The following is a 13,422-nucleotide window of genomic DNA, read 5'->3' as shown; positions in this document are numbered from 1 at the left end:
GTTATAAACCTTATCACTCAATTCAACGGTGTTCCCAACTTCATAGTCATTGGTTACAAGCTAAGCCCGTCAAAGAACCATCTCAACCTAATAGCTTAAGTTGTTAGGTGAGGTTCTAGGATATGATTTATATTATTCTCTAACACACCCCCTCAAGTAAAAGCCCTTTGGGCTTGAAACTTGCACAGGCTCATATTATCTTGTGCTTAATTTTATCAAATAAATGGGGATGGTGATATTCGAACTCGAGACCACCTAGTCATCAAGGCTCTGATACTATGTCAAAGAACCATATCAACCCAATAGCTTAAGCTGTTAGGTAAGGTTCCAGGATATGATTTATATTATTTTCTAACAAAGCCAACCTAGCTCTTAGCTATTAATTAGATTGTACAGATAATTTTGAGGGCGAAAGTGTTATCACTATATGCAGTGCACGGATTATAAATGGTGTAGCCTAGCTTGATCTTGATTTTTCAGGACTGAAAGTCAAGCAATTAGTGAGGGATTCTGATAGTTTATTGCAAGCTTCTTCTTTTTTTCTTTTCAAGGATCAGGGCTTACAGATGGACAAGTATAAATATAGTTGTTTGGGCGCTTGTATTTGCAGTAGACTTGGATGAATAGAAATGAAGTATTTTAGAAGTTTCCCCATAGTTATAGTCATTGAAGGTTTTAACTTACAACAAACCTGGAGAAAGTCAACTTGTCATGCATTACTTCCAAGCAATCAAAAGGATATAAAACAGAAGTCGAAGATATTCTTATAAAAGAGTACTCCTGTTAGGTCAGTTTTCAGATTTCATCATTCCTGCAACCATCAGCATATGTATTAAAGTTGATACGACCTACCTCAATTCTTAACTAGGCTAGATAAGTTAGAATATTCATGTTGAACTTGAGAAAACGATGCGTCTTTAAAAAAGACTTTGTGACGTGACAAAGGATGCTTCCTATAATGGAAGCGATGGTTTTTTCTGATTAAAAAAATGCTGTTTCTGTTTTGGCTGCATTAGAAAGCTAGAGGCCATTGTAACTACAAGCTTGAATATTCTATAATCATTGCAGATATGTATTTGATTTTGAAAAGGTAAACGGTGATGAAGTCAGACCAAGGGATACCTTAGAGTATAGGGACAACTCTTCAATATGTAATAAGTTATTATAGCTAGACGCCCAATTAAGTGCCTGTATTTTACATATTAATACTTGAAATGTGATTCAGTGACTAACAAGAGAATTGTAATACCAGTGCAAATCTTCTCAAAATCTTTACAATTTCCTAGAAGTTACATCATTAGGAAGCAAAAAATAAAAAATAAATCCTCCAATAGGATATTCTTTCGTTCTTTCTTTTGACCTTAATTATAGACTCATATTCTTTGCACAACTTGATTGATGTTAATTTTGCTATATAGTTTTGGAAATTAATTGTTTAATATATATATATATATATTAAGAGATGCTGCCATTCAAGCTTCAACCAAACAAACTAGAATCGTACAACACAACAAGATGAAGAAACTCCCTTCGAAGCCTGCTCTCTCTTTGGTCTTTTTCTTTCTTTCTTTAAAGATTTGGTTCATAGAAGTGCTGGTAGCCCAGAATACAGCAACAATTCCAGTGAATGTAGGTGTGGTTCTTGACTTGGAATTTTCGGGTGGTAATATTGGTTTGACATGCATCAACATGGCCCTTTCAGACTTCTATGCCACTCATAGTGACTACAAAACTAGATTGGTCCTCACCACCAGGAACTCCGGGAACGATGTTGTTGGTGCAGCTGCAGCAGGTTCTCTCTGATCCCAGCTTTCTCTCATACTGTTGATTTGATCTAAAATTGAACATTTACTCTCTTGTTTTAAACTGATGATTAACATACTTATGCATACAATTCAATAGTAAAAATTTATACACTCCGTGATGTGATCAGGAGCCCTGCAACTTCCTTTAGCTTTGATCTAATTAGCATTACTACTGAATTATAGCAGTGGGGAAAAATTAATAAAATTAAGGATTTCTCATGAATACTTACCACATTATAGTATTATAAGGAGAGTCAAAAGTCATCCAAAAATTGTGGACTTGTGGCTAGCTTCCTTCTAAAAGTCATATATGTGAGCTGTACTCTACGGGACATGGTTTGTTAATTTTTTTTCACCTAGTGGGATGGTTACATGTGCAAAAACGGTCAGATGTTAATTCTAAATTTATATTTTTATTCTCTGAAAAATAATTATATTCTCATGACCCAAATTCCAAGTCTATAGCCGTCAATGTACGTAGGAGCAGTGCCATAGAGCTAGACACATCACATGAGCTTAGCTTTTGAACATATATATCATAAAACAAATATATATAAAATTCACACAATATTTCGTAATCTTTCAAATATTCTTCAAAACTAATACAACAGTTTATAATTTAAAATACTTATTACATTAAATAAAATCCAATCTTTGAAGAAAAATCTAAACTTGAATGAAAACAATATAATAGTTGAGCATCTAAGACATCAAAACTTAAAAAATAAAACAAGCCTCGCAGAAGCAAGCAAGGCACACCAACAAACAAAGTAGCAAGAACTCTCAATTAAAAGTAACCTAAGAATCTAAAATAATATTAAAATGAAAGGGAGAATTTAACCAATTCATTGAGAGATTTTATATATATATATATATATATATAGACAAGGTTTTGCAGCCCTAATCACTGTGGGAGAATCATTCGCCACATATTGGTGCCTCTCTCACTAGCTAGGTATACAAAATATTATATACAAATAGACTAACTACACTCTATTAGCATAAAGTTATTGACAAGTATACTGATATCAAGAAATAATAAATACTCAGATAATTATCAAAGTAAATAAATATCATATCGAATATAATTTAATTTTACATAATACGAGTGATAATTCAAGAATAGATGAGTACTCAAATAATAAAGTAATATATAAATATTCAAGAATTAATCAATTGCACTCATTGTATAATCAACATACATATATTATTTATATTACATGTATATTAGATATTATCTCACTCACTTGGAAAACAAAAGCAAAAGACCAATGGATGTAGCCAAAAACTATGTACTAATGATTGTTACGAGGAATGTCAACAGAACCTATAATAGATATAAAAAATGCTCAGAAATAACTCAGAGAAAAATAACATAAAAGATTAAAACTCTAATCTTAGACACTAAAATGTAACTCTAGAGCCATACTGATTCACACAATTGATCTTGAACAAAACCCAAACTTATTGAACCTAATAGACTTGATTAACCCCTATTAATTGGTCAATCGGTTGACCAAAAAGACCAACCGATCGGTTGCCACCACAAGCAACTGATTGCCAGGTTCATACCAATCAAACAATTAGTTGATTGGGATTTCTAGAATCCCGATCTAATAGTCATCAATTCTACATATCCCCATAAACAATTAAGACCTATAATTCCAGTCATCTAATCAGTTTGTTTTAAGCCAACTAACACCCTAAAATTTTAATTAAATCCTTTAAATTGTTCAATCATCAAATTATAATAAAAACTCTAAACTTTTCTTTAATCCTTATACCAATAATTTCCTAATAAAAAACAATAAGGAGATACTTACTTATTTCTTCCACCCTTCTTGAAACCAAAACTTAAGTTCGTAACTTATTTCCTTGGTGTTTTCTAAGAGAAAATTCACTATAAAGGAGAAGATGAAAAACAAATTATATGGTAACTTTCTCTTTAGATACCTATGTTAGTTTGAGTTTTGTTTGGGTTGAACTTTAGACTTAGGTCTAATAGGCTAAGAATATGGGTCTTGAATATATGGTGAGCCTCCTTAAGATATTTTCAAAACCTTTAAATAGGCAACCTATAACTACTATAAAATAACTTAAATTTCGAAGGCATAAAAAGAAAATTAAAACAATATAAAAAATCCAAAAAAATCATATGAAAAGTAATAAAATTGGTCCAAATAGCAATTTAGAGGGCTAATTTTGGGATATCCAATGATTTTATAAGTGAAAAAATAGTTTCACATAGAAAAACTACTTATAGAATCTCTTAAAAAATTTAAACTCGATCCCACGGTCAAGTTTTGTATTATCATAATTTTAAGTAACTACTCTAGTTTGACATAATTATATCTTCTTTTAAACCTAAATCTAATTTACTAGTCTGTATACAAAAGCATCTGTTAAACCATAAACATAGGTTTGATCCCTACATGAATGCTCGTAACCTCCACTTTTTACAAGCTTGACTTCATCAAATATACCACGACACATCAATGAAAGAAGATGAGGTGTACTGATTTTTAGGTTGCTGTTTCTTCTCGTTGTTTAGGAGGGTCAGGAGAACCCCAAATGCCAAGTACAACCTTTTACAATTATATTCATGATTTATCAGAAGTCTAATTTAATATAAAGTACAATATAATCATAATTAAGTCTCTATGATTAATCTTTACTGATTATTGAAAATAATTGATCTATACGGTAATTGTTTTCTTAATCCTTTTACAAGTACAGCCCTGGACCTGATAAAAAATTTTGAAGTGCAAGCAATCATAGGCCCAACAACATCAACGCAAGCAAATTTTGTCATTGAACTTGGAGAAAAAGCTCAGGTGCCTGTTATATCATTTTCTGCATCAAGTCCTTCTCTCACTTCCATCAGGAGTCCCTTCTTCTTCCGAGCTACCCAAAATGACTCAACTCAGGTGAATGCCATAAGTGCATTAGTTCAAGCCTTTGGATGGAGAGAAGCTGTACCCATCTACATTGACAATGAGTATGGAGAGGGCGTGATACCTTATTTAACTGATGCTCTGCAAGCAGTTGATGCTCGTGTACCGTACCGGAGTGTCATTTCTCCATCAGCCACTGATGATCAAATTGTTTCAGAGCTTTACAAGTTGATGACAATGCAAACTAGAGTTTTCATTGTGCACATGTTTCCATCTCTTGGTGCTCGGGTTTTTGCCAAAGCAAAAGAGATTGGCATGGTGAGTGAAGGCTATGTTTGGATCATGACTGATGGTCTAACAGCTGAATTTTTTAGTTCACCAAATACTTCTGTCACTAATACAATGCAAGGTGCATTGGGTGTGACACCTTATGTGCCAAGAACAAAAGATCTCGAAACTTTTCGAATTCGGTGGAAAAGAAAATTCCAACAAGATAATCCAGATATTATTGATGCTGAGTTGAATATTTTTGGCTTATGGGCATATGATGCTGCAACAGCTTTAGCCTTGGCTGTTGAGAAAGCTGGAACTGCAAATTTAGGCTTCCAAAAGGCAAACGTTTCTAGCAATTCATCCACAGATCTTGCAACTCTTGGGGTGTCTTTAAATGGTCCAACCTCGTTCAAGCTTTATCAAACATTACTTTCAAAGGTCTTACAGGAGATTACCTTTTCGATAATGGGCAGTTACAGTCATCAGCTTTCCAGATAATAAATGTGAACGGCAATGGGGGAAGAGAGATAGGATTCTGGACATCAACCAAAAGGATTGTCAAAACATTGAACTCAACAAATAATATGACTGCGTACTCAGGTTCTAACTCCGATCTTTCAAATGTCATATGGCCGGGTGATACAACTTCTGTTCCCAAGGGCTGGGAGATTCCAACGAATGGGAAGAAGTTGAGAATAGGAGTGCCTTTGAAGGATGGTTTCAGTGAGTTTGTGAAAGTAACAAGAGATCCTAGTTCTAACACCACAACCGTCACTGGATACAGCATAGATGTTTTTGATTCTGTTGTCAAAGCATTGCCTTATGCTTTGCCTTACGAGTACATCCCCTTTGCGAAGCCTAACGGCGAGACAGCTGGAACTTACAATGATCTGATATATCAAGTGTACTTGAAGGTAAAACTTTCACCAACCTTTTCCTGTCCTAGATCACATTCAGTTTTATATCTGAAACAAGATTTGAGACAGATTCATGCATGCAAATCTATTTTTTATTGATATCTTGTTTCTTTTGCTTGCTATCAACAGAATTTTGATGCTGTAGTTGGAGATACAACTATTGTTTTCAACAGATCCCAGTATGTTGATTTTACTTTGCCTTACACTGAAAGTGGTGTCTCCATGATCGTCCCTCTTGTGGACAACAACAGCAAAAATGCATGGGTTTTCTTGAGGCCTCTGACATGGGATCTCTGGGTGACAAGTTTTTGTTTCTTTATTTTCATTGGATTTGTGATCTGGGTTCTTGAACACAGAATCAATGAAGATTTTAGAGGGCCTGCTTCGCATCAAGCTGGCACTAGCTTCTGGTTTTCTTTCTCAACCATGGTTTTTGCACAAAGTAATTTCCCTTTCCCTTTCCCTTTTGAATTTTTCTTCTTTCGTTTAACATATTTGTTTTAGTGTCTCAAATAAAGAAAATCTGAAGACGTGAGTAGAACAATTTGTTCTAATGGTTTGTTTACTGAAACGTGAACATACAATCTTAATTAATCCATTACACTGCCATTAGCAGAGTATTTAAAGTTGACTGAAGATGACATATACAAGGATTCAAAGAGCTAGCCAACTAAGGATTATCTTGAGTGTTTATCTTGATAAGCATGAACAAGGACATGAGGCGGCTTCCATGCATTGTCAATTCTAACTTGGAATCACAGAGTCCCTTTTACTTTCGGATGAATCACAGTAGTCTCCTTATCTTGTTAGACTACCATTCTGACTTGAATTTGTTACCCTTGAAAACATCTTTATCTCCTGACTTTTCTCCATTAAACTCGGAAGTTTTGTAGAACAATGTGGGCAGCATCGTAGGGAGCTTTGTGAGAGAATTCTGCCTTATTACTCCACTAGCATAGACACCCTTATCTCTCCACTGAACTCTCACAAAGCTTGTTGTCAGATTGTGTTGTGCTAACACCCTCCTGCAAACTTGGCTGGGGCTGGAGGCAAAGTTTGGTTTGGAAGTAAATGAGGGCAGCTTTTGACACTGGTTTGGTAAATATGTCAGCAATCTGATTACTGGAGTTTATATGTCGGGTGGTAAGATGTCCAAGTGCAACTCGTTCTCGTACAAAATGATAGTCCAACTCAATATGTTTACTGCGGGCATGGAATACTGGATTAATTGTCAAGTGAAGTGCACTAAGATTGTCACAGTAGAGTACTGGAGTAGATTTGAGTGGGATGTTCAGATCTTTGAGAAGAAAGGTCAGCCAAGTAATTTCGGCTGCAGTGTTAGCCATGGACCGATACTCAGCTTCAGTGCTGGAGCGGGAGATTGTATGTTGTTTCTTCGAACACCAAGAGATTATATTTTTTCCGAGAAAGATGCAGTAGCCAGTAGTAGAGCGTCTTGTGATAGGACATCCTGCCCATTCTGCATCTGAAAAAGCAGAGAGATCAAGTGTAGTTTGTGAAGTGAAAAATAACCTGGTATGGAGAGTTCCTTTCACAAAACATAGGATACGATTGACCATTTTTAAATGTGTAGTATTTGGGGCATACATGAATTGGGACACAAAATTAACACTATACGAAAGGTCAGGACGTGTGAGAGTAAGGTATTGTAAAGAGCCAACAAGACCCCGAAAATAACTCGGGTCATCCAAAGGGGTGTCAGCGGAGGAGGTCTTTGTCTTTGCTTCAAGTGGTGTACTCATGGGTTTGCAATCTATCATGTTCGCACGTTCAAGGATGGTGAGGGCATAATGAGATTGAGAGAGGTGTAGACCATCTGATGTGTGAGATATTTCAATCCCAAGAAAGTGATGAACATGGCCGAGGTCTTTCATTGCAAATTCACCACTGAGGAGTTGTATAAATTCTGTAACAAGGGTTGCATTTGAACCTGTGAGTAGTATGTCATCAACATAGAGAAGAAGAATTAATGTGCCATGATCTGCATGAGAGATAAATAATGAAGGATCTGCTAAACTACAAAAGAAACCATATTTAAGTAAAAAGGTGCTGAACCGATCAAACCAGGCACGGGGCGCTTGTTTAAGGCCATATAGAGCTCGTTGGAGCTTGCAGACATGCATTGGATACTGGGAATCTGACATTCCAGGCGGTTGTTCCATAAATATATCTTCGGAGAGGAAGCCATATAGGAATGCATTTTTGACATCAAGTTGTCGAATGGACCACTGTTGAACAAGTGCAACTGTTATAACCATGCGAATGGTGCTTGGTTTTACCACAGGGGAGAAGGTTTCGGTGAAGTCAATGCCATCAATTTGATGAAATCCTTTGGCAACAACCCTGGCTTTTAAACGATCTAGGGAACCATCAGGTTTAAGCTTTGTCTTAAGTACCCATTTGGACCCAATAACATGCATATCAGAGGTGCGGGGAACCAGTATCCAGGTTTGGTTTTGATGCAGGGCAGTTAATTCTTCATTCATTGCTGCTCGCCAACCTGGATGAGCTAGTGCTGCCTGAACACTCCTTGGCTCTCGTGGGACAGAAGAGGAGTATGTTGTTGATAAAGCATACTTAGGATTTGGCTTAACAATCCCATGGTGTGACCGTGTAGCCATAGAATGAGGGAGAATTACCTGGGGAGACTAATTCGAACTAGGTGGATCAGCTGGTAGAGCTGCTTGGGGAGAAAGTAAACTATCAACGTCATTTGGTTGAACCATATGCAAAGTTGGTGTTGATTCATCTGATTCAGGCATAATAAGTTGGTTTTCCTCATGAAACACAGCAGCAGGGGCTAAAGGAGCAGAGGATGTGGGGCCAGTTCTAGGAGAAGAACTATCATCTTCCCGCACACAGTGATGGGTGATACTATCAGTAGGAAGCATCATCGAAGCAAGTGACTCAGAGTCCTTAAACATTTGGGGGAGTGGGGCAGGAGACAAGGATACTTCACCAAGCGGGGTTGATGAAGGAGTGTCGGTTGTAGGCAATGATGAGGTTGCTGCTATCTTAGAGGACTCTGCAAGAATATTAGTACAAGGTAACCAAGCATCATAAATGCTAAGGGCAAGTTGTGGAGAAGGAGTAAAAGCAAGATCGTTGACAGGTTTATATGGAAAGAGCAATTCATCAAAGACCACATGCCGTGAAATGAAAATTTTTTTGCTTTTTGGATGGAAACATTTATATCCTTTATGAGTACTGCTATATCCTACAAAGATGCAGGGAACAGTTTTGGGATCAAATTTGTTAATTTGTGTGTCCCAAGTGTAAGGAAAGCATTTTGAGCCAAAAGTACGCAGTGAAGAGTAATCCGGATGAGTATGATGTAGCTTAAAGTATGGAGTTTCAAAATTAATGGATGATGAGGGCAAGCGATTGATGAGATAGACAGCAGTAGTGAATGCTTCTGCCCATAGAAATAATGGTGCACAACTATGAAATAACATGGTCATACCTAGCTCTCGTATGACACGATGGCGTCGTTCAACCATACCTGTTTGTTCTGGAGTATATGGACATGATATCTGATGAATAATTCCTGTGGAAAGAAAATGACTGGAGAGTTTTGAGTTGATGAACTCACCACCTCCATCAGAATGGAAAATTTTGATATGTTTGTTGAATTGTCTTTTGGCATATTGTTCAAAGGCAAAATATGTATTCGTAAAATCAGATTTATATTTGAGTGGGATTATCCAAGTATATTTAGATAAGTCATCAACAAAACAAGCATAGTATCTGAATTTTCCAATAGATAAAGTTGGGGCAGGTCCCCACAAATCACAATGAATTTTTTCAAAAATATCAGTACTTGAGTGTTCAGAGCTAGAGAAAGGAAGTCTACTGAGTTTTCCTAACTGACAGCTATCACATAGATGTTCAGTTTTTATTGCTCCTATGACATCAATCAATCCTTTATTTTTTAATAATTGCAAAGCTGAAACTTGAGGGTGTCCTAAACGTTGATGCCAAATATCTGCTGATCCGGATTTAAAACGATGAGAAAAATAAAGTTCTGGTGAGTTGTGAAGAACATAAAGATCACCCTTGCGTCGTCCTGTGATCACTGGTTGTCCAGTTGCTCGTTCCTTAACACAGAAATCAACATCAGAAAATTCACAATTAACTGGAAATTGAGTAGTTAGTTGACTTACTGAGAGTAGATTCTTTTTCAATTCAGGGACAAACAGAACATTCTTGAGAGGTAAAGCAGTATTCTTTTGTTTAACAAGAGTATCACCAATACCAAGAATTGGTAGGGAAGATCCGTTGCCTATAATAACACAATCTGTACCATAATATTCACGAATATTAGACAACATACCTGGCTGGCCTGTCATGTGGTTTGATGCTCCTGTATCTGATGTCCATTCAGTTTCTGCTACTGTGTTATCAAGAGTAAGTGCAGCAAGAGCTTGCGGGATATCATCATGTTTTGTAGTCTTCTTGGGTACCCACCAACAGATTTTGGCAACATGTCCTATGGTGCCACAATACTGACATTTTTCATTTCGGTAGAGATTTCTTTCCACTAGAGTCATACGACGCTCTCCTAATGGAGGAGGACGTCGTTGTTGTGGAGCATCAGCATGCCGGTTTTGACCTTCATCTCTGGTTTGTTGTGCCTGAAAGCCTCTTCCATTAGATGAAAATTTTTGGGAGTTATTACGATACCTGTAAGGGAGGTGGGGCTGTTGTTGTTGTTGTCCATAGAATGCTAACTGAGGGATGAATGGTGACACTGCTGCATCTGACTGACTGGAAAACCAGCTACGTCTTTGATCAAGATTTTGGAGTTGTGAGACCAACTCTGTATATGATGGTCTTGGAGGCTTTAGCATGATAGTTGTAAAATTTTCGTATTGAGGTCCAAGACTCGTGAGAAGACAGAAGACTTTTTCTTTATCAGGGACAGGTTTTCCAATGGCAGCAAGGCTATCACACAATCCTTTGAATTTTTGAATATGCTCACCTATGGTTTTGTCATCCTCTTTACGAAAATATGTTACCTGTTGATGCAGTGTGAATTCACGTTCTTGTGAATCTTGTGCATATGCGTTTTTGAATGCTTCCCACACAGCATAGGCTGTGTCAAGTCCTACAACAAGACTTAATGTTTCCTCAGAAAGTGTTCCAATGATCCACCCTCGCAGAAGGCGGTCTGCTTTTCTCCAAGCAATAAAGGCTTCTGTTAGTTTGGGTTCAAGTTTTTCTCCGGGTGTGATGTTACTGCCATCTAGTGTGATGTATTGGATGGGTGCAGGGTCTTCATTGGTGAGGTGGCCAACTAATTCTTGGCTTTCTGCAAGAGCCAAAGCTTGCTCTCGCCATAGGGGATAATTATTTGGGCTGAGTTTGAGAGTAATGAAATTTCCAACATTTAGAGACAGTGAAGACATTATTTTTTACTTGTATGCTCACACAAGCTCTGATACCATAAAGAAAATCTGAAGACGTGAGTAGAACAATTTGTTCTAATGGTTTGTTTACTGAAACGTGAACATACAATCTTAATTAATCCATTACACTGCCATTAGCAGAGTATTTAAAGTTGACTGAAGATGACATATACAAGGATTCAAAGAGCTAGCCAACTAAGGATTATCTTGAGTGTTTATCTTGATAAGCATGAACAAGGACATGAGGCGGCTTCCATGCATTGTCAATTCTAACTTGGAATCACAGAGTCCCTTTTACTTTCGGATGAATCACAGTAGTCTCCTTATCTTGTTAGACTACCATTCTGACTTGAATTTGTTACCCTTGAAAACATCTTTATCTCCTGACTTTTCTCCATTAAACTCGGAAGTTTTGTAGAACAATGTGGGCAGCATCGTAGGGAGCTTTGTGAGAGAATTCTGCCTTATTACTCCACTAGCATAGACACCCTTATCTCTCCACTGAACTCTCACAAAGCTTGTTGTCAGATTGTGTTGTGCTAACATCAAACACCAAATTGACTTCATCTTTATTTTTTTCAACAATGATTGCAGGGGAGACAGTTGTTAGCAACTTGTCTAGAGCAGTGGTAATCATATGGTGTTTTGTTGTGCTGATTCTCACACAAAGCTACACTGCCAGTCTAACTAGTTTACTTACAGTCCAGCAGCTGCGGCCTAAAGTTACTGATGTACACGAGCTCATTAAGAAGGGGAAGTATGTAGGCTACCAGCAGGGTTCCTTTGTTCAGGGAATCCTATTAGACTTGGGTTTCGACGAGTCCAAGCTCATTGTGTATAATTCCACAGAACAGTGGGATGACCTTTTATCAAAAGGAAGTGGAAATGGTGGTATTGCTGCTGCTTTTGATGAAGTACCATATACGAGGCTCTTTCTGTCGAAGTATTGCTCTAAATATGCCATGATTGATCCTACATTTAAAACAGACGGTTTCGCATTTGTAAGTATATTCACCCCTCTCCATTTCTCTCTATGTAATGTAAGTGCAAAGTTTGTCAACCCTGATAAAGATTGGCTTGCTGCTTTGTGTTGTGATTTTCAGGCCTTCCCTAAAGGTTCTCCTCTGGTACCAGATGTATCAAGGGCAGTTCTAAACATGACAGAAGGAGATAAAATGAAGAAAATTGAGAATGCTTGGTTTGGAAAACAAAGCAATTGCCCAGATTCCAGTACCTCGGTTACATCTAACAGCCTTAGTCTCAAGAGTTTCTGGGGCTTATTTTTAATTGCTGGAGTAGCATCCCTCTTAGCTCTCATTATATTCATGGTCATGTTTTTCTACAAGGAAAGGAAAATGTTGAGGCCTTTAAATTCCAGAATTTCCATAAGGAGTACAGTCCGCAATTTCTTCAGGATCTTTATTCAGAGGGACTTAAAATCCCATACTTTCAGAAAAAGTGGGCTGAATGACAGCAAGGGCACTGGTCTGCCTAGTATGGGTGCGCCGAGCCCATCGGCCTCTTCAGTTCAAACTAGTTATTTCCCTGGAGATGGAGATCAGTCTTCTACAGAGTTTGTTGATTCCAGACCGGATAGTCAAACATCTCAAGAGGTAGTAATAAATATTGATCAACTTACAAACCCAAATCAAGAAAGACTAGCAGCTTTTGAAGTAGAACATGATCACAATTGACTTCCAGATGATACCATTGACAGTTTGACAGTGGGAAACTTATAGACCTCTAGATGCAGTTGTAGCATTGTAATATAATTGTAGGCCATCAGAGGCACATGCAGGAGGCGATGCTATAGAATACATATTACTCTGTTTGATTTCCTCGTTTGTGACACTCGAACTTCAACTTGTAAATATTGAATTACTATATATAACATATTTATAGCTAGGTAGGATTAAACTGAGTTTCAGAATTAGTAAATTTTATCACAAATTATAGATTTCTTCAGCAATCTCCCAAGATATTGTGGGAATGCAAGCGGTGGCATACCTTGTTTGCGGCCGTATTATAAATTCTACAGACTTTCCAGAGAAATTATGTTGTGAAAACGAAAACAAAAGCATTATCCAAAATTAAGTTACCATGT

The 13,422-nt window shown here is 37.2% G+C and overlaps 1 long non-coding RNA gene and 1 pseudogene across 1 annotated transcript; one reads left to right on the top strand and one right to left on the bottom strand.

The window, feature by feature from the left end:
* The first annotated feature begins 1,510 nt into the window (after positions 1–1,510).
* LOC118059504 (glutamate receptor 2.8-like) lies at positions 1,511–13,092 on the top strand (annotated as a pseudogene).
* On the bottom strand, positions 9,637–10,516 carry LOC140954946 (uncharacterized). Its single transcript, XR_012168632.1, has 2 exons — positions 10,244–10,516; positions 9,637–10,007 (listed from the first exon to the last, which is right to left on the bottom strand). It is a non-coding gene; the product is annotated as an uncharacterized lncRNA (long non-coding RNA).
* Positions 13,093–13,422: the final 330 nt, after the last annotated feature.

The sequence above is a fragment of the Populus alba genome, chromosome 18 (assembly GCF_005239225.2).
Source record: "Populus alba chromosome 18, ASM523922v2, whole genome shotgun sequence".
NCBI classification, from domain to species: domain Eukaryota; kingdom Viridiplantae; phylum Streptophyta; class Magnoliopsida; order Malpighiales; family Salicaceae; genus Populus; species Populus alba.
This window is presented reverse-complemented; position numbering and strand designations above follow the sequence as displayed.